The sequence below is a fragment of the Nelumbo lutea genome, chromosome 3 (genome assembly GCF_056320005.1).
Source record: "Nelumbo lutea isolate HS-2025 chromosome 3, American lotus-T2T, whole genome shotgun sequence".
Classification (NCBI taxonomy): Eukaryota; Viridiplantae; Streptophyta; class Magnoliopsida; order Proteales; family Nelumbonaceae; genus Nelumbo; species Nelumbo lutea.
The window spans coordinates 85,923,257-85,944,207 of record NC_142686.1 but is presented as its reverse complement, the minus strand read 5'-3'; the positions used below and the strand labels follow the sequence as shown (position 1 = coordinate 85,944,207).

The window sequence follows — 20,951 nt, the reverse complement described above, 5'->3', positions numbered from 1 at the left end:
TATTAATTGATATTTTAATTTGCATTTGAGAATTTAACATTCATTTGATTTTTTGTTAATGTTAAAAAATTAAAATAGTAAAATAAAAAAATAATTGATATAATAATTAAAATATAATAGGTGCATATGTTTAGTGTCTTGGACTCTAGATTGATGCATTTTACATAAAATTATATGATATCTACGCATCTTGGTGTGTTAATTGTAATATATTTTTTCATATAACCATTAAAATATGCATTTTTATGTATTTAAATACTTTTTATGACTATTTTAGTCTTAAATTTAGTGTTATTAATATGTTTGTGAAATTTGTATGTATTTCCCCAGCATATCCATGCATATCTAAATTGTATCTGTATCCATATTCGTATCTGATACGATACCCGATATGTAACTACTATCTCGTAAACAGTTCCTTGTTTTTATCATTTCTTCATCCCTGTGCAAAAGCTTCTCTATGCGGCATGCATTATGTCTTTGCTCTTCAATCTTCTTGATACTCTGAGTATGACTATGATATCCAATGATCATAATTACATCATCGAAATTGAATATACATTTCAACAGTTGGGCTTTTATAGTGCACTGTATTCAGTAGAAGAAAACTTGGCCTTGTGATTTGTAGGTGCACTATATGGGTTTTGCTGCCATTGAAGGAATTGGATTGAGATGTCCCCCTAGAGACTCATGTTCTACCTCGGTTAATGGGATGTCCACGGGATTTCTTAGAAGCTAAACATGTCTTGGAGATTCTATCATTAGATTCTTATTTATCCTAATTACTGAAGCTTTCGGTATAATGCTCATTGGACATCCTCTAGCATTCATCCACATCCTTATGATAAGCCCATGTTTCCTCCTAATACTTTAACACAAGTCCCTTTGGTATGATCCCATAGCCTATTATAATGCTATCTAATCGTTCTTTTGTCTGACACGTAGCACATGATGGGCCCATCTTGAATTTATACCCTAGTTCTTCTGATAACTGTAACCCAAAGACCCTTTAGTTTGATCTCTTAGCCCACAATTTGCCAACCTGGTTTCTATTTTATTCCATCCTTGATCATTGACCCATTAGGATGACCATTCGGTAGTATTATGCCCATCTAGTCGTTTTCCTGTACTCCATCTTGGAGATTTGTTTAATGATCATTTAGTTTGACCCGTAGCCCATAATAGGCCCATTTAGTTGTTTCGTCTTGTAACCTTAGACCAATGTCATTTTGGCTTGATTATTTAGCACAGGATAGGAAATCTAAGTAATTGGTTCTACTCAACCCATGATAGGCCCAATTAGTGCTCTGACTCATTCACCGGTTCAACCCAAACTTACTTTCGTAAAAGTCCGTTAAGACATCCTTTGATAGTCTTTTGGATCACCGTGTTTCTAAATGAAACCTAATGTTCACGAAACATGTCTAAGTTATCCTTTGATCCTCCTATTCTCGAAGTTCTCTTAAATAAACTATAGGACCTGTTGAACAGTTCAATTTTAGTCTAAATCCTCTAGATTCATTTGCTCCTACAATATTTGAACAGTCCAGTCATCCTTCGACCATCCTATCCTCCAAACCGTATTTTGTTTAAACTTTTTTAGTCATCCTCTGCACGCCTTACAAGCTCCCTATACTCAATTCCAAGCTTAGACCTGGTTCAGTCATGGGGTCCTATTATGGTCCTTTAGTATCCACCAGGTAATAACTTTATAATTATCTTCATCACTTTTTTTTTCCAAAAATAATATTATAAAAATAACAAATGATGCTTTCCAGTTTGTTTTCTTTGTTAGTAAAGTTTCCCAAGTTGGTTATCCATTAGTGCCTTGATACAGCTTCAAAAGAAAGCTAGTGTGTGAGTTCCTTGAAATTGATTTGTGAACCTTCTCCTAAGGGGAAGCCCAACTCATCATGGAGGAACCGGCCGTCAATCATTAAATCCTAATGTCCGCTCCAAGATGGGGTCTAGATTGGAGTAGTTCTAACTTGAGAAAGTAGAATTGGTTGTTTGATGATCTCACTTAAATCTTCTTGTGTTGTGACTAGAGGTTGGTGTAGAGTGTGTAAAAAAGATGAAAAAAAGAAGGAAAAAATGGGGACCTAGAAAAAAGCAAAAAAGGGGGGAGTGGAGGCCCCGGTTCTTAGTCATGAGAGTAGGAGTTATTTTGAGAGTTGCAGGAATAGGTTGTTTGCTTCATAGACTATAGGACATGTTTAACACCTTGAAATGTGTGCATCAAGGAAGGGAGGCCATCCTTGGCCAGTTAGCCGTGTTTTGATCCTTTTAAATAACCCAAAAACTATGGTCAGTTATCGCTAATTAGCCCTATGAGCCTTACAAATATTATCCCATCTTTCATCAGCCTTGTAAATCGTACCTATGGGTGGGAATGGATGATGCTTGGGAGCTAATCTTGAGCTAACCCACCAATGCTTGGGAATAGTTGAAATCATGATTAAGCCTATGAATCAATGGAGGCCATCATTCCTACACTATCATTAACCATTGGCCTATGAATCGAAACGTACCCTTGTTACACCATTGGGCCAATTTAAGCCTTTTTCTTCATATCCAGCCCCAGCCCATTTTCTACACGTGCTTTTGTTGGAGAAATGATGAAAATAAATCTCCCGAATGTATAAAAAAGCCCAAAAGAAGACAAGTAGAAGCCCATGTGAAAGGATGCCTAAATCAAAGGGAAGAAGTGGACAAAAATATCCTAAAAGATTGTCAAACAAGGGTTAAGTGTGCAAAGGGAAGGAGTGGACAAAAATATCCTAAAAGATTGTCAAACAAGGGTTAAGTGCGTAAAAACATTGGAAAAGCTAAAAACAAAAAAGAAAAAGAGAAAAAATTGAAAAGAAAAGAAGAAAAAGAGAAAACAAGAAAATGTATGAAGCAAGGGGCAACAAATATTATTTTGGGAGATAATGAAGTTAATTCCCAACAAGGGCTAAAAAGCATATTGTTTTGAGTTGAATATCGTATTTCATTTGAACCTATAAACTACAACTACAAACACCTTCGCATTCTATGAAAGTCCTCCTTAGGCCCAAGCACTCCTAGCATAATTAGGGAGGATGGAATGCCATTTATGAAGTGGTGGAACTCAGGTGTTGTCCATTTGAATTACGTAAGACTTAATTCTTGGAAAATTTGAGAAAATTGACCAGGATACATAGGTAACCTGAAGTGATTCTTGTGTAGTCAACTTATTTGGGTTTTTGAACCAAAGGCACGTTTGGTCCTATCTACTAATACCTATTGAAGGTGTGCATGATAATGACAGGTGGCACTATAGAACCGTTAAATGACATCTCAACACTATATAAGAAGACTTTAGGAGCACTTTGGACAGCTCACACTTGTCTCGACCTTGTCGGCCCCACCTAGGCAGGCTGACCTACAAACAACTTGGAAGATATTAAGTCGGCATAAGAGGTGACTTGCCCCCATTGACGTAACCCGGACTTAGTTAGTGACCTGTTTGATCCGACAGGTGACCTTATGGAGAGGGTTATCATCTCCGACTCCCCCGGATCAAGATGCCACATTGATGAAGCTGATCCCCACTTGTATAGTTTGGAGGCAATTAGATAAGCATTATCAACTTTTGTGGGGTCTATCTTCAAGCGTGAAACCACCTCTGAATCAGACGGGTCGGTGATCATGGACACACATAGTGAACCTCACAACAATTTGTTTATATAAAGGCATCTCCTTCCTCAGAAAAGGTACGTGCGATTTAGCTCTCAAAAAGTCGATTAGCTCTCTTGCTTACTAAAATATTGATCTCTTTACGGATTTAAGTATCGAAGTGCCCACCCCGGATAAAGCAACCTGGACACTATGATTTCTTTCTTTGCAAATCAGCTAGGTGACCTATTTAGTTTGGCGACCGAGCTGCTTGTCAGCAGGGAGCACTAGATCGTGCAACATTAATTGGTGTCATTTGTGGTGTGGGTATACACTATACAAAAGCCTAGTTCTCATCTGTTTCCCACTCAATGGCATCTTCAAGAAACATCCAAATCAATAACGTTAACAACAACAATATGTACATTGATGGCACTGTCGTTGGGGGCAAGACCAACCCGCATTGCACCCAGAGATCTCGACTGTCACAATTGGTCAATTCACTGTTCCCCTGACATTACCGGGTATCCCTGCCACTCAAGGACTAACCTCCCATTGCCCACTGTGGACACGCCTCTTCCGATAATTGAGCCCTTAGTGGTTCTTGTTGGGATCGATGGTCGTCAGTTTCATGAATTTGTGCAATACATTTGTGGGATAGACCTGTAGATGCAGAACTAGGAGGGTTGCTTTGCAGAAATTGCTTTGATGCAGCCATAGCCTATGCCTGGCATGCAAGCCCTACAACAACAATAGTAGTAGCAACAACACCAAGTCACCTCAATCCTCTTCGCCACTAGAATGATTGTAATCAGGACCCACACCTCCAAAGTTCGGTATCCTACTTACGCCCCACAAGAAGAAACCATTGAGCAACCACTTTGGTTGGGACAAGATCATTGGTTCTACCGAGGAATCTAGGAAAAGGCATCGTAGATGTTCATGTCGCATCACAGGGAAGAGTCACTTCACCCTGAAGGAAGAAGAAGAGGCAAAGGCGAAAGAAGGAAAGAAGAGATGAGCCAAATCGCCATGTCTCTATTGGTGGTCGAGTCCTCATGGCCCCTCGGCCCCCTATGATGGCACAACCGACCTGGTTGACCACCTTGACAACTTCCAGGCCTTGATGCAACTTCACAGGGCCATCGATGCGAGCCTATGCATGGCCTTCCTGACCACTTTTTGAGGCACAACTCAAATGGGGTACTCGGGACTGGCAGCGGGTCCAATCAAGAATTTGAGGCAGTTTGCCAATCTCTTCACCATCGACTTTGCAACAAGCAAGCGGTGTCCGAAGTCAGCAACCAACATCCTCAACGTAGTCTAGTGCCATGATGAGACACTCTAAGACTACATCAAGCGGTTCAACCTGTAGTGGCTACACATCCCCAACCTCGACCTCGCCATCTCACTATGGCAGATAACAATGTCTAACACCTTGACTTGCATTGGAAGGTTGAGTTGAACCCTTAAAGCACCATAAAGGAGTTCCTCAACCTGGACACCAAGTTTACAAAAGGTCGAGGAAGCGCTTAGGTCTTGGTTAAAGTTGAGTGGAAAGCAGAAGAGGTCGGAGGACGACTAAGGAAGCAATAAATGGAGGGAGAAGAGCTGGTCTCCAAGATGCAAAGAGAGGAGAGATCTTGATGTAGATTAAATCGGTCGAGTACGTTAGATGGCCACCATGGATGAGGGGAGACCTAGCCAACCGTAATGCTAACAAGTACTGTCACTTCCATAGGGACATAGGGCACGTCACCGAGAACTACCATAACCTCAAAGACAAGATCGGGGAGCTAATAAGAAGATGCTACCTTAAGAAATTCATCAAGCAAAAGGATCACGGCCGACTTGTTGATCAACCAAGAAATGAGCCACCGCTAAGGATAGATAATCCTCAACACGACCCATCACCATAAGATCGATGTCTCTATGGCATCATTAACATGATTACGGGTGGGTCAATAGTTTCAAGTTACATTACCTTAGTAGGCAAAAACTTAGCTTGGGAGCTCGTGCATGAAGAGAACCTGGCAAAGCGTCCTCATGTTGAAGAGGTGATCTATTACACCAAGGATGAGCCACATGGAATCCAATATACCCTTGTAGTCAAACTAGTAATAAACGATATTTAAGTAAAGCAGATTCTGGTTGATTCCGGCATCTCGACAGATATACTATTTTTTGAGGCATTTGAGTAGATGGAGTTGGAAATGAAGGATTTGTTTCTAACCAACGTCCCTCTAGTCGATTTCAGTGGAGGAGTGGTGTGGCCTCTAGGCTGAATTAATCTACTAGTGACAGGGGGCTCTGCACCAAACAAAGTCTACTTCAACCATGACTTCCTAGTGGTGGCTATAGCCTCGCCGTAAAACGCCATTTTGGGCCGACCTACTATTTGGCGATGAAGGTCCCCATGGATTGCGGAGTAGGCGTAGTGTGCGACGACTAATTGGAATCACGAAAGTGCTATGTGGTGGTACTAAAGGGAAAAGGATAGCAAGACATTGACGTCGACCTAGAGCCACACCCAGAGAACGAGGAAAGAGTTCGCCCCATGGAAGGCACTGTCCTAGTGCCGGTCTCAAATATTGACCCCTTGAAGACAATGCAGATCGACACATCCCTCTAAGAATAAATGTGCTTCGAACTAGTAAGTTTTTTAATTAATAATCTAGATATTTTTGCTTGGTCAGCTGCCGATATGCCCAACATATAGACCCCTTTGTCATAACTCATAGGCTTCATTTTGACCCTTTAATCAGACTAGTCTGATAGAGAAAAAGGAACCTCACCCAGGAGCGGTGGAGGACAGTAGATGAGGTCGGGAAGCTCCTCGCAGTAGACTTCGTGAGAGGTACAATATCCAAGTTAGATTGCGAATCCAGTTCACGTAAAGAAAGGCAATGGCAAGTGGTGCATGTGTATCAATTAAACTGAACTCAATAGAGCCTACCCAAAGGATAGTTTCTCGTTCCCTATGATAGATTGCTTGGTAGATGTGACCTTAGAGTTCGAGCTGTTGAGCTTCATGGATGCCTATTCTAGTTACAACCGAATTTAAATGGATCTAGTTGACCAGGAGAAGACTACCTTTGTAACTGAAACGACTTGTATTGTTATAAAGTTATGCCTTTGACTTAAAAAAATGTTGTGGCGACTTATTGACACCTTGTATTGTCATTGGAAATAAAATTGAAATTTATGTCGATGACAAGGTAGTAAAAACTCAACTTTCAAAAACTTTAATTGCTGACCTAAACAATGTTTTTAATGTACTAAGAAAATACAACATGAAGCTCAACCCAAACAAGTGTGTCTTTGGTGTCATGTTAGGCAAGTTTCTCAGTTATATGGTGAATTGATGAGTCATCGAAGCCAACTCGTATAAAATGCAAGCCGTCCTAGATATGTGACTTTACAAGTCGAATAGCCACCCTGAACTGATTTATGTCTAAATCGGCTGGGCGATGTCTTCCATTCTTTAAGGCCATCAAGAAGGCCAAGGACTTCGAGTGGATTAAGGAGTGTTAGCTCGCGTTCGACGATCTTAAGAAATAATTAAGTTTCATGCCTTTACTAACCAGGTTGAAACTCAGAGATGAGCTAAAATTCTATTTCTCCATGAGTGACGAGGTAGTCAGCTTGGTCTTAATTTGAGAGGTGGATAGAGTGCAATGATCTATCTAGTACATAAGCAAGGTCTTGTACGCTGTCGAGACAAGATACCCCAACATCGAGAAGCTGACCTTCTCATTAATGTTAGCAGTTTGCAAACTATGCCCCTACTTTCAAGCCGACACAATCGTTATGCTCACCAATAGGCCTTTGAAGCAAGTCTTGCAAAAGCCTGAGGTGTTATGGAGACTAACGAAGTGGGTGGTTGGCTCAACAAATACAATATTCGGTTTGAGCCATGTCTTGCAATAAAAGACTAGGTGTTGGTTGACTTCGTTGCTGAGTGCGCGTTCAACACGCTGGCTCTTGAGGATGACCTATCAACACTTCGGAGGTTTCAACTAGTGTGACACTGATCCCGGCCTAGGATGAAGAGCCTTGGGTCCTCCACGTGGATGGCTCATCCAATTAGAGAGGAAGTGGAGTTGGACCGATCCTCTATGGTCTGAGTGAGGTCAAGTTGGAGTACGTCCTCCGATTCGCATTTTGGGCATTGAACAATGAAGTTAAGTACGAGGTGCTCATAGTCGGGCTATCATTGGCAAAGGAGGTCGGCACGAAGCACCTCGTCGTCTGCAATGAATTGCAACTTGTGTTCAACCAAGTGAATGGGCAGTACGAAGCTCGGGTGTTAGACTGTATGCCCTTAGCTCCAATCAGAATGATGTACCTTATGACATTTAATATAAATAAATAAAGTACATATTTGATTCATGTTATTATGGTGTGTTTTTGTGTAATACCCTTAAATTATATGAGACTCGTGTTAGTTTAGAATCTTCACAACCGTTGGATAGATCTGGGGACATTTATCCTACCAAGGCTGATACTGATGTGCCGCCAAGTTTGTTGGGATGGCTTGTCTCAACTGCCAGGGTGAGACTTGAGGTACATGCAGTGTGGGTTTTCTTGAAACCCTGAACCAGGAAGAGAATTCCAGTATTGCCTTGGACCTTAGAGATAGATGGGCAAAACTAGAATGTTACACCTGACCCCTTGTCTCGATTATGATACTGCACTAGGTGTCGGATTGGGCTGTCTTTGATATGCCAATCAGTGAGATCCTTAGAGGGTGTCAAAACCTGGATATGTTGGGACAGTCCGAGAATTCATCTGAGTGGGTGATCATAGTGACAGGATCAGCCCATTTGTCGGACAAAGTGAATGATCAGGGATGCACTCTCTCTGATGGAAACCAAAGCTGTCGGCAGCCGATTTTAATTGTTGAAATTTGTTTTGCAAAATATATATATATTGCAAAAGGTTTTAATTCCCAGGATCCATGTGACTAGATGGATCATTATGGGCTAAGAGGTTAAATGTAAGACCATTGAGGGTAATACCTGATGGGCTAATCTTGTATCTGCTCACAATCCTTGGGTTTTATAAGGTGGCTTAACGTAGGGACCATTTAGTGTAAATGTTGTGCCCATTAAGAGCCCATGGTGATGGAGTCAGGGGTTCGGTCAGGACTTGTAACAGAGGCTGGCTGAACCCATGTGGCTGATGTGTAAATCAATGTTTGGGTCCCACACCATACAAGGATACTCTATTGGGCAGCAGCTTGAAAGATAAGTGAGCACATGGACTTAATGGGCCTAAAGCCCAATTTGAACTGTTTTAATATGATTAATTAAAGAGGGGTGGTTCTGGGATTTAGATCAACAGATAGGATAAGGGATTGTCCTATCCACTCAGAGAGTCTAGATCTAAACAAATATTTGGATCAGGAAACTCCTCCTACTTAGATTAGGAGGGCCTATCTTTATTTGTAGATAAGATAAGGGATTATCCTTATCTCTTAAAAAGAGTACAGATCCAAATACAAGATTTGGATTAGGAAACTCCTAATGAGATTCAGAGAAGCTCTCTTTAAAGCTATAAATAGAGGAGGAGGTTGAACCCCAATTCACCCATCAGATTACTGATACAAGAGAGAAGACAGCTGCAGTTGGACTGACGCCATCTTCTACTGTTGCCCTCTCCTATTGTGCCGCCATTGCCAGTTCGATCTCCACCTATAGGAGCGATTAAGAAAGGTTCTTGATATAAGTTTTTGAAAGAAAAACAGATCTGAAGTCATGCTCACTCGCCCTCCATCAGATTCTTGGTGAAGAATCAGGTTCTTGCTGAAGAACCACCCTATTGATTCTACTTCACCCTACGCTGTGTTATCTTCAGTGGCAGCAGTCTTTGGTGATTTCCTTGGGCGTGAACACCTTCATTGGGAGTTACTACTACTCTATATCATGCATTTCCCTCTCCTACCTTTTGGTTTAAGATCTGGTATGGTTTAGGGTTCATGATTGATCATTGAAAATGCAATTTTGTAAAATAGGGAATGTGATTCCCACATGGGAGAGAGAAATTTTTGAAATTTCACCTAACCTACCTGCAGGGTTCGGCCATCCATATGATGGATCTCTCATCCCTTTAGTAGTATCAGAGCCAGGTTCAAATCTTGAACTGAAATTGGCCAGATCTGAAACTACGCAAATGGGTAGAAGGTGTTCTACCTAATTTGCGAAGATTATTGTTTTGTAGGGAAATCGTTTCCTAGATTAAGGGCGATTGATCTGAAATTAAATCTTTTAAATCCGAATTATATTTGGAATGGTTCTTTATATTTTTCTTGATTTATGGGTTGTTCGTACGGTGGAGAAATCTTGATTGGTGCATAAAATCGGCGCTTTGCAGTTCTTTCACATTCTTGTTTGTAATTAATTTTTTTTTTAGACTGAATTTATAGGAATTTGATTTGATGTAATATTAATGGAAAATTAGGGTTTTTGCAGATTAGGGTTCGATTATCTGTGATTTGCAGTTTGAGAAACTGCAAGCTGTGAACTAACCTCTATTTTGCAGGGTAGCAGGTCTGTGAACAACCCTAGTACTGATTCTTGAATGTTTTTTAAAAGTAATTTAATTTCAGATCATTTTTTGAATTAAAATCTTGAATTAAAAATCAAACCCTAAACCTATCCGAACCAGATTGGACCAAAATGGTTGGACTGAATTTGTGGTTTGATGGGGGCAGTTCTTAACCCTAATTTTTCACTCTTGGGTCAAGGGATTGATAGTTAATTGCAAGATCTAATTCGACCCACACCTGTAAAGCCCAATTTTAATGTGTTAAAATTGCTTAAGCCCATTAACTACCTAAAAGCTATATGGGCCGAAACTGCTCTTTGCTATTCAGCCCATATACCTATATAATATTAATTAGTAATATTATGGATTATTATGGGCCTTAATAATGGGTTTTACAAATATTAATTGATTTGATCAATTTTATCCCTACATGTGATGTATGGATGTGTGATGTGCAACGTTCATGGGCCATAAGTACTTGGCCCATGCTGATACGATAATGGCTCTTGCGCACACTGTGGCTGAATGCACATCATTGCTGTTGTGTCCTTAAGATCATTAGATGATCCTCCCTTCGTGGTGGGCCCACACCTCCCTATGAGAAATCATGCAGAACCCTAGCCGTTTACGACCCATTGAAATCTGACTTTATAAAAGTCAGTGAGAGCCACTTTGGTTTGACTTAAATTAAACTAGGGCGTAACTTTTGTTTCCTCATAAAATATGAGTGCATGTGATAGGGAGATTCATATGATGAAATCTTTAAAGGCCTTCCATCATTAGCATGAAGATGGGTCTTTCAGTAATGAGGAAACGCACCATAAAATTGGGTTATCATTTGCTGTTGGATCTGTTGGAATGTTTCATAAGATGATAGCAGCATCATAAACCAATGTAGGAGGGGCCTATCCTAAAATGAAAACTCTCTCACAGTACCTTAGCGTTCACGAATATGATGGGTAAGCACTCACTGGATATAAATATTTAACCTAAAATGGCAATGAACCTTGTTTGACAGAGGCCAAAGGGAAAGCTCATACGATGAGTGGATATGATCCTTCATAGAAAGGTGGTGCGATTATGTAGCTAAAACATTTGGCTTCATGCACCCTATGTGATTTTCCACATTTACAGAGACATAATTCGTAGTCTCCGTCACTGAGATAGGAGAGAAATCTCAGAGATGAACAAATGGGAATGGAACATAGATTAAAAGTCATATCTATGTAAATAACATGAATCAAATTAGGTTGTGGACTAATATTTGTTTTTTATCAAAAATGGAAAATGGACAATTCGTTAAACTATTGAATGACAATAAACTTAAGGGCCTAAACTATGCTGACTGCTACCATAACCTTATGCTAGTCCTCACTTTAGAGAAGTTGGACAAAGTAGCTAAAAATCATGCCTTGGAACATTCGGGTGATAAGGCTTCTGAGGCCCGTAGGAGGGACTACCAAGAATGGGAAGAGAAAAATTCCCTGGTCCGCTGCTACATCATTGCCTCCTTGCATAATCCGATACAGCGACAGTTCGATTAGATCAAATTGTCTAAGGATATCTTGGATAATCTGAGGATGATGTACGAAGAGCATAATCGTTCTACTCGATAGAAGGTCTTGAAGCAGTTCATGATTGCGCAGATGTCCAAGAACCAACAGGTTCATGACCATTGTCTGATGGGTTATATTAATGAACTTGAGATCCGGGCTTGACCATGTCATGAAGGTGGACGCCATCCTAAATTCTTTGTCTCCTCCTTTAATCAATTCGTCATGAATTATAACATGAATAAACTAAATGTTAGCATCCAGGGACACAACAATATGTTGTAGAGGGCCGAGGAACTGATTAAGAAGGATGAGTCCATTGCTATGCTTGTTGAAGCCAACAAGTCGAGCAAGAAGAAGAGGAAGGCAAAGAGGAAGCCTCAAAATAAAGCTACTAAGTCTAAGAAGCAGAGGAAAGACAAAGCATCGGATGCTTATTACTTCTGCAGACAGGCCGACCATTTGAAGAGGAACTGTCCTCAGTACCTGGAATCCAAGAGAAAAGGTAATTTCAAATCTTGTGTCATAGAAACCAATTTGTTGGTAACTTCTGCTTCTTGTTGTTTTGACTTCGGGGCTTTGACTCATGCATGTAACTCACTGTAGGGGTTCAGGATAAGCAGAAGACTGAGTGACAGAGAAGTGACTCTTTACTTGGGGACTTCTACAAGTGTTGCAGCTACAGCTATAGGAACTGTAGAGTTAATTTTCAGAGAATGAACTATTGTACTAAAATATTGTCTTTATGTACAGATTTTGAGAAGAAATTTGATTTTTGTTTCAAAATTGTGTGCAGATAGATATTCTGTTATTTTTAGTAATACGATTACTATCAAAAGAAATAACAAATTCATTGCATACGGAGAACTTGAGAATGGTCTCTATGTTCATCATTCTCTAGAAATTAACATAGCCGAAACTACGTCGGATGACATTCCCAAGAAAAGAACCCATAATACAATTAATCCCACGTGCCTGTGGCATTACCGACTTGGCCATATTAACATAGATCGTATCACAAGGTTGGTAAATGATAGCCCTTTGGATTTTTTAACTGTAGAAGATCTTCCAACCTGTGAAAATTGCCTTCAGGGTAAGATGACGAAACAACCATTTAACGGTAAGCCTGAAAGTTGTACAAGCACGCTTGACCTTACACATATTGATGTATGTGGTCCCATAAGTGTTAGGACATGTAACCAATACGCTTATTTTATAACATTCACTGATGATTACTCTCGGTATGGTTACGTATACCTAATGAGACACAAGTCTGAATCATTTGAAAAGTTCAAAGAGTTCAGACAAGAGGTCGAGAAATAGTTAGGGAGAGAAATTAAAACCCTTTGATCGGATCGAAGTGGTGAGTATCTCTCTAACGAATTCTGGGACTACTTGAAGGTCAATGGAATAGTATTACAGTTAGCTCCTCCTGTTACACCGCCAAACTTTATTGGATATGGTCCGATCACTTCTCGTACACTCAGAGTTGCCCACATCCTTTTGGGGTTTCACATTAGAGACTATGATATACGTGCTGAACCGGGTTCCAACCAAATCAGTTCCAAAGACTCCCTATGAGCTTTGGACCGGAAAGAAACCAAGTGTAAGACACTTGAAAATTTAGGGTTGTCCGGTACATGTTAAAAGAACGAGTATGGACAAATTGGAATCCAAGACCAGTCGTTGCCTATTTGTAGGCTACTCCAAAGGCTCTATGGGTTACTTATTCTATGACCTAAGAGAATAGAAGGTGTTTTGTATTCGAAATGCCCATTTCTTGGAAGACGATTACATCCTGAACAATCATCGTCAGAAAGTTATTCTTGATGAGGAGAGTTCAGGGGTAGTGGGAAGTGCCCCACAAGCTCTAGGTAATGACCAACCTAGAAGATCTACCCGGGTTTCCAGGCCTCCAATTTGTTTTGGCTATGACCAGGATAGTTACCTGGTGGAAGTCACGACCAGTGAGGAGAATCCCGTGACTTATACGAAAGCTATGTTGGACATAGATTCCTTGAAGTGGGTAGATGCCATGAGAGCGGAGATTGACTTAATGGAGACCAATGAAGTCTGGACTCTAATAGATCCGCTCCCTTGGGTAAAAGCAATTGGTTGCAAATGGATCTATAAGAGGAAGAAAGGCCCCGATGGTAAGGTCGAAACCTACAAGGCTCGTCTTGTGGCGAAAGGGTACACTCAGAGAGAGGGCATCGATTATGAGGAAATCGTTTCGCCAATGGCCATGCTTAAATCCATTAGGATCTTGCTAGCTGTAGCAGCATACCATGATTACGGGATTTGGCAAATGGACGTCAAAACTGCGTTCTTGAATGGAGATCTTAGTGAAGATATCTACATGTAGCAACCGCAAGGTTTCATATTTGCAGGTCAGGAACACATGGTATGTAAATTAAATAGATCCATATATGGACTTAAGCAAGTTTCTAGGAGTTAGAACATCTGGTTTGACAAATCTATTAAGCAAGGTTTCACAACTCATTGGGAATGATGTAGGAATGTTGACTACGATGAGAGTGTGACTTTTATAGTAGTTCTCCATGAAAGATCTTGGAGAAACCTCCTATATACTGGGTCTTCGACTCTATAAGATAGATCGAAGAGGATAATAGGATTATCCCAATCTGTTTATATTGACAAAATAGTCAAAAGATACAGCATAAAGAAATCCAAGAAAGGAAATGTTCCTTTCAGGTATGGAGTCACTCTCTCCAAGGGAATGTCTCCCAAGACACCCGAGGAGATTGAGGGCACGAAGGATGTTCCCTATGCCTTAGCCGTAGGGGTCATCATGTATGCCATGCTGTGCACTCATCCTAACATAGCTCAGGCAGTGAGTGTGGTAAGTAGATTATAGGCCAACCCTGGGCAGGAGCATTGGATTGCTGTGAAAAACATACAAAAGTACCTTCGAAAGACAAAAGAGTTTTGTTTGGTATTCGATGGTAGTTCACTACAGATCCAAGGGTATACTGGTGTCGACTTCCAGTCAGATCCAGATGATAGAAAGTCTACATCTGGGTATGTTTTCACGATAAGATCGTATGCTGATTGCTAGAAAAGAAACAAACAGGGGTCCACGACGGATTCCACAATCGAAGCCGAATACATTGCCGCAAGTGAAGCTACCAAAGAAGTTGTCTGGATGAAAAAGTTCATTCATGAATTGGGAGTAGTTCCATTCAACACATCACCCATCCCACTGTTGTGTGACAACACTAGAGTTATCGTTCAGGCTAAGGAGCCACGAGCCCACTCGAAGTTGAAGCACATCAAGAGGAAGTATCACGTATTGCAGGAGATGGTTGGAAGAGGGGACATCCTAATTCTGAAGGTAGCATCAGCGGAAAATGTAGCAGACACATTGACTAAGCCACTGACACAGAAAGTGTTTGAAAAACATGTGGAAAGCATGGGACTCCAGCTTATACCAGATTGGACCTAAGTGCAAGTGGGAGTTGTTAGACAGTGTATGCCCTTAGCTCCAATCAGAATGATGTACCTTATGACATTTAATGTAAATGAATAAAGTACTTATTTGATTCATGTTATTATGGTGTGTTTTTGTGTAATACCCTTAAACTGGACACATATGAAACTCGTATTAGTTTAGAATCTTCACAGTCATTGGATAGATCTAGGGAGATTTATCCTGCCAAGGCTGACATTGATGTGCCGTAAAGTTGGTTCGGGTGGCTTGTCTCAGCTACCAAGGTGAGACATGAGGTACATGTAGTGTGAGTTTTCTTGAAACCTTGAACCAGGACCAGAATTCCAGTATTGCCCTGGACCTTGGAGATAGATGGGCAAAACTAGAATATTACACCTGACCCCTTGACTCGATTATGATACTGCACTAGGTGTCGGATTGGGCTGTCTTTGATATGCCAATCAGTGAGATCCTTAGAGGGGGCCAAAACCTAGGTATATTGGGACAATCCGGGAATTTATCTAAGTGGGTGATCATAGTGACAGGATCAGTCCCTTTGTCGGACAAAGTGAATGATTAGGGATGCACTCTCTCTGATGGAAACCAAAGCTTCCGACAGCCGATTTCAACTGTTGAAATTTGTTTTGTAGAATATATTTATATAGAGATATACATATATATATTATGATTTCAAAATGTTTGCAAAATGTTTTAATTCCAGGGATCCATGTGAGTAGAAAGTGCAACACTGTTCCTTGCAGCCGAAGGAGATGTCCTTTTTTGCCGGGTAATGTTTGATCATTATGGGCTAAGAGGTTAAGTGTAAGACCATTTAGGGTAATACCTGATAGGCTAATTTTGCACTTTCGTGAGTTGTTTTCTGGCAACAATCAGTATTATGTGAATCGTGTGTTCTGGTTAGCTTCCGCCCCCCCCCTTTGGATGTTGGTCACCAAAAGGTAACTAGGTGGACGGTTGTGGGATGCTCGTTTTATTAGCCTTTCATAAGTTAATTGGTGGTCAGGTTGTGGGACCAGTCATTCTTCCTTTTGATTATGATAAGACAAGTGTCGTGTGCAGCGCTTGGGTTCCCGTTAGCCTAATGGCAATATCAAATGCGTCATTACCTCTAACGCCACGTGTCGCAGAGCGGTGTCCTTTATTGGGCGTAGGGTGAGGTGTGATGTTTTTTCTCCTTGCGATGATTTCTCTCGGAGGTCCCTCAACTCCCGCCACCTACAAGGAGGAGGAAAAGATGGAGTTCTCGGAGGTCCCTTAGCTCCCGCCACCTACAAAGAGGAGGAAAAGATGGAGTTCTCGCAGGCCTCTCAGCTCCCGCCACCTACAAAGAGGAGGAAAACATGAAGTTCTCGCAGGTCCCTCATCTCCCGCAGCCTACAAAGGAAAGAAGACCGCCTCATGTTGAGGGCAGTCGGATTGCGCCGCACCAGGGAGCTCCAACATTCTCTAAGGCAGTTCGCCACCAGGCAGTTCGCCACCAGGGAGTTCACCACCAGGCAGTTCGCCACCAGGGAGTTCGCCACCAGGCAGTTCGCCAAGGCAGTTCGCCCCCAGGCAGTTCGCCACCAGGGAGTTAGCCTCCAAGGCAGTTCGCCCCCAGGGAGTTCGCCACCAGGGAGTTTGCCACCAGGCAGTTCGCCCCCAGGCAGTTCGCCCCCAGGCAGTTCGCCACCAGGGAGTTAGCCTCCAAGGCAGTTCGCCCCCAGGCAGTTCGCCACCAGGGAGTTCGCCACCAGGGAGTTCACCACCAGGCAGTTCGCCCCCAGGCAGTTCGCCCCGAGGCAGTTCGCCACCAGGGAGTTCGCCACCAGGGAGTTGGCCACCAGGCAGTTCGCCACCAAGGCAGTTCGCCCCCAAGTAGTTCGCCACCAGGCAGTTCGCCCCCAGGCAGTTCGCCACCAGGCAGTTCGCCACCAGGCAGTTCGCCACCAAGGCAGTTCGCCCCCAGGCAGTTCGCCACCAAGGCAGTTCGCCCCCAGGTAGTTCGCCACCAGGCAGTTCGCCACCAAGTAGCTCGTCACTAAGGTATGCCACCACCGGGTCGAATAACGAGGTACTTTGCCAAAAGTTTTTACATCACAAAACATTGGTACGTGGCCGAAAATGGTTACATCAATTGGCACCGTCTGTGGGAACCCGCTACAAAAAGCTAAGTTCTCATCCTACCAAAGCTAAGTTCTCATCTTGCCAAAACTAAGTCCTCACTTTTTAGAAATTGAAGCTATCGCTTTATAGTTTACATTTTTTATGAACTCTGAGACTATGCAAGGAGCTAACGGACTAAGTAGCTCTACCAACCTTACTTTCAATTCAAATAATGCCACATCAGTCCTCTCCGCAAGGTCCCCCCTACAAAGATGAGCTCTTCGTGGCTTCCGCGGAAGTTGGCGGCCAACTGACTACATAGGCGCCCTTACTGGTCGAGCCTTCCAAGGCTCCCGTGTGAGCTGGCAACCTAAAGTTAGTGGTGTTGCCCCCGAAGGTCGAGCCCCTAGTAGCTTCTTGTAGGAGTAGGTGACCGGCATTACAAAGCTGATGTAGGCCAAGCCTACGGGCCACCTCACTACTTAAGACTCGGTTGCCTCTCTAGCATGGGCAAAAGTCAAAAAAGAGTAGATTACGAGTTGCTCCCAAAAGCCTACGGGCCACATTACTGCTTAAGACCCGGTCGCCTCTCCGGCACGGGCATAAGTAAAAAAAGAGTAGACTACGAGTCGCTCCCAAAAGCCTACGGGCCACATTATTGCTTAAGACCCGGTCGCCTCTCCGGCACGGGCAAAAGTCAAAAAAGAGTAGACTACGAGTCGCTCCCAAAAGCCTATGGGCCACATTACTGCTTAAGACCCGGTCGCCTCTCCGGCACGGGCAAAAGTCAAAAAAGAGTAGACTACGAGTCACTCCCAAAAGCCTACGGGCCACATTATTGCTTAAGACCCGGTCACCTCTCCGGCACGGGCAAAAGTAAAAAAAGAGTAGACTACGAGTCGCTCCCAAAAGCCTACGGGCCACATTACTGCTTAAGACCCGGTCGCCTCTCCGGCACGGGCAAAAGTCAAAAAAGAGTAGACTACGAGTCGCTCCCAAAAGCCTACGGGCCACATTACTGCTTAAGACCCGGTCGCCTCTCCGGCATGGGCAAAAGTCAAAAAAGAGTAGACTACGAGTCACTCCCAAAAGCCTACGGGCCACATTACTGCTTAAGACCCAGTCACCTCTCCGGCACGGGCAAAAGTAAAAAAAGAGTAGACTACGAGTCGCTCCCAAAAGCCTACGGGCCACATTACTGCTTAAGACCCGGTCGCCTCTTCGACACGAGTAAAAGTCAAAAAAAGAGAATAGACTATGAGTCGCTCCCAAAAGCCTACGGGCCACATTACTGCTCAAGACCCAGTCGCCTCTCCGGCACGGGCAAAGTCAAAAAAAAAAAAAGAAAGAATAGACTACGAGTCGCTCCCAAAGCCTATGGGCCATACTAGTAATTGGATCAGCACTTACTAGCTCATCGACTTACGGGCCAAAAGAAATCTACTCCCTTCGCTGAGTTACTATCAGCTCGGGAGTGGGGGGCTATTGATGAGGGCAGATTTGGCCCTCCAGTAAAATTGTGACACGTGGCACCTCGTGACAACTAGGAAAACACCCAGTCAACAAACTTACGAAGTTGGTGACCCACCCGAGCACCTGTCTGGCTGGCCTGGCGCGACCTACGCGCGGCCTGACGCGCGCCTGCGCGACCTGCGCGCGGCCTGCGCGAACTGTGCGACCTGCGCGCGGCCTGACGCGCGCCTGTGCGGCGTGCACGAACTGCACGGTGCGCGCGCGGCCTAGCGCGCGGCCTGCGCGAACTGTGCACGGCCTGCGCGACCTGGCCGACCTGGACTAGCCTAGCGCATGATCCGGCCAAGGCGCCAGCTTGACGACCTGATCTAGACACTGACCCGCCGACTGACACAGGCGCCAGCTTGACGACCTGATCTAGGCACTGTCCTGCCGACTGACACAGGCGCCGACCTGGCGACCTGGCCTAAACACTGACCCGCCGACTGACGCAGGCACCCCTCTGACAACCCGGCCCAGGCGCCGACTTGGCCGCCTGACACAAGTGCCAGCCTGACGACCTTGAGGAGTTCACCACCGTACCCCGTTTGGAGGCTTTTCACCCACCTAACCTGTGAAGACTCCGGTATATAAAGACCTCACCCCCCAAAGGGGAAGGGGATGGAAAAGAAAGGGAAGTAACCCTGCTCTCTAGCTCTCTCATATTATCTTCAAAACTCTCTACAATAAGAGTGCTAACTTAAGCATCGGAGAGCCCCCACCGGGAAAGTACCCCCGGGACCTCTGATTCAGTTCTCGCAGGTCCTTCAGCTCCCGCCGCCTACGAAGAGGAGGAAAAGATGCAGTTCTCGGAAGTCCCTCAGCTTCCCCCACCTACAAGGAGGAAGAGATGGAGTTCTCGGAGGTCCCTCAACTCCCGCCACCTACAAGGAGGAGGAAAAGATGGAGTTCTCGGAGGTCCCTTAGCTCCCGCCACCTACAAAGAGGAGGAAAAGATGGAGTTCTCGCAGGTCTCTCAGCTCCCGCCACCTACAAAGAGGAGGAAAAGATGAAGTTCTCGCAGGTCCCTCATCTCCTGCAGCCTACAAAGGAAAGAAGACCGCCTCATGCTGAGGGCAGTCGGATTGCGTCGCACCAGGGAGCTCCAACATTCTCTAAGGCAGTTCGCCACCAGGGAGTTTGCCACCAGGCAGTTCACCCCCAGGCATTCGCCACCAGGGAGTTCGCCACCAGGGAGTTCGCCACTAGGTAGTTCGCCCCCAGGCAGTTCGCCACCAGGGAGTTCGCCACTAGGGAGTTCGCCACCAGGCAGTTCGCCCCCAGGCAGTTCGCCCCCAGGCAGTTCGCCCCCAGGCAGTTCGCCACCAGGCAGTTCGTCACCAGGGAATTTGCCACTAGGCAGTTCGCCCCCAGGCAGTTCGCCACCAAGGCAATTCGCCCCCAAGCAGTTCGCCACCAGGCAGTTCGCCCCCAGGCAGTTCGCCACCAGGGAGTTCGCCACCAGGCAGTTCGCCACCAAGGCAGTTCGCCCCCAGGCAGTTCGCCACCAAGGCAATTCGCCCCAGGTAGTTCACCACCAGGCAGTTTGCCACCAAGTAGCTCGTCACTAAGGTACGCCACCACCGGGTCGAGAATGGTTACATCAGGTTATAATTCGCCGCTGCCAGTAGGGTCAGCATCGTCGTTGGAATATGCTATGGTTTTCCATAGCTTGGGCGGTACTGTGAAGAAAATGACATCACCCCTTTGGGGTACGATATTGCCGATGGAGTGGCCATTCCTGGCGTCTGCCCGCAAGACCAGTTTGTAGTGTCGAGAGGGGTATTGTCTTTTGCAGAGGCAGTTGTTCGGTTTGGATGGCTACCTGCAGCAGAACTGCCTTCAATCGTTGTCAGTTCAGCACTGAATACACTCGTGTCGGTGATGTCAGAAGTCGTCAACCTTCTACACGACCAGATTTCATGGCCCATTCTTGCACGGTGGGTGAAGACTTGCGACAGTCTCGCCGCCTTCAATCGTTGGAAGGCGGGTCTTGGAGGCACACCGTTAGTCTATGGTCAGTCCTTGGCGGATGAGCATCATCGCGTGGAGGCAGCGGAAGCCAGGATAGAGGCGGCTACTAAGCACCTTGCGGAGGCTGAAGCGCAATGCGTATATCAGCGCCGCATGATAGCGGAGTG

General features: G+C 44.2%; 1 long non-coding RNA gene across 1 annotated transcript; it reads left to right on the top strand.

Annotated features, from left to right (window-relative positions):
- The first annotated feature begins 10,112 nt into the window (after positions 1–10,112).
- Positions 10,113–12,527, top strand: LOC148866184 (uncharacterized). The gene is made up of 2 exons (XR_016109814.1): positions 10,113–12,246; positions 12,348–12,527. It is a non-coding gene; the product is annotated as an uncharacterized LOC148866184 (long non-coding RNA).
- Positions 12,528–20,951: the final 8,424 nt, after the last annotated feature.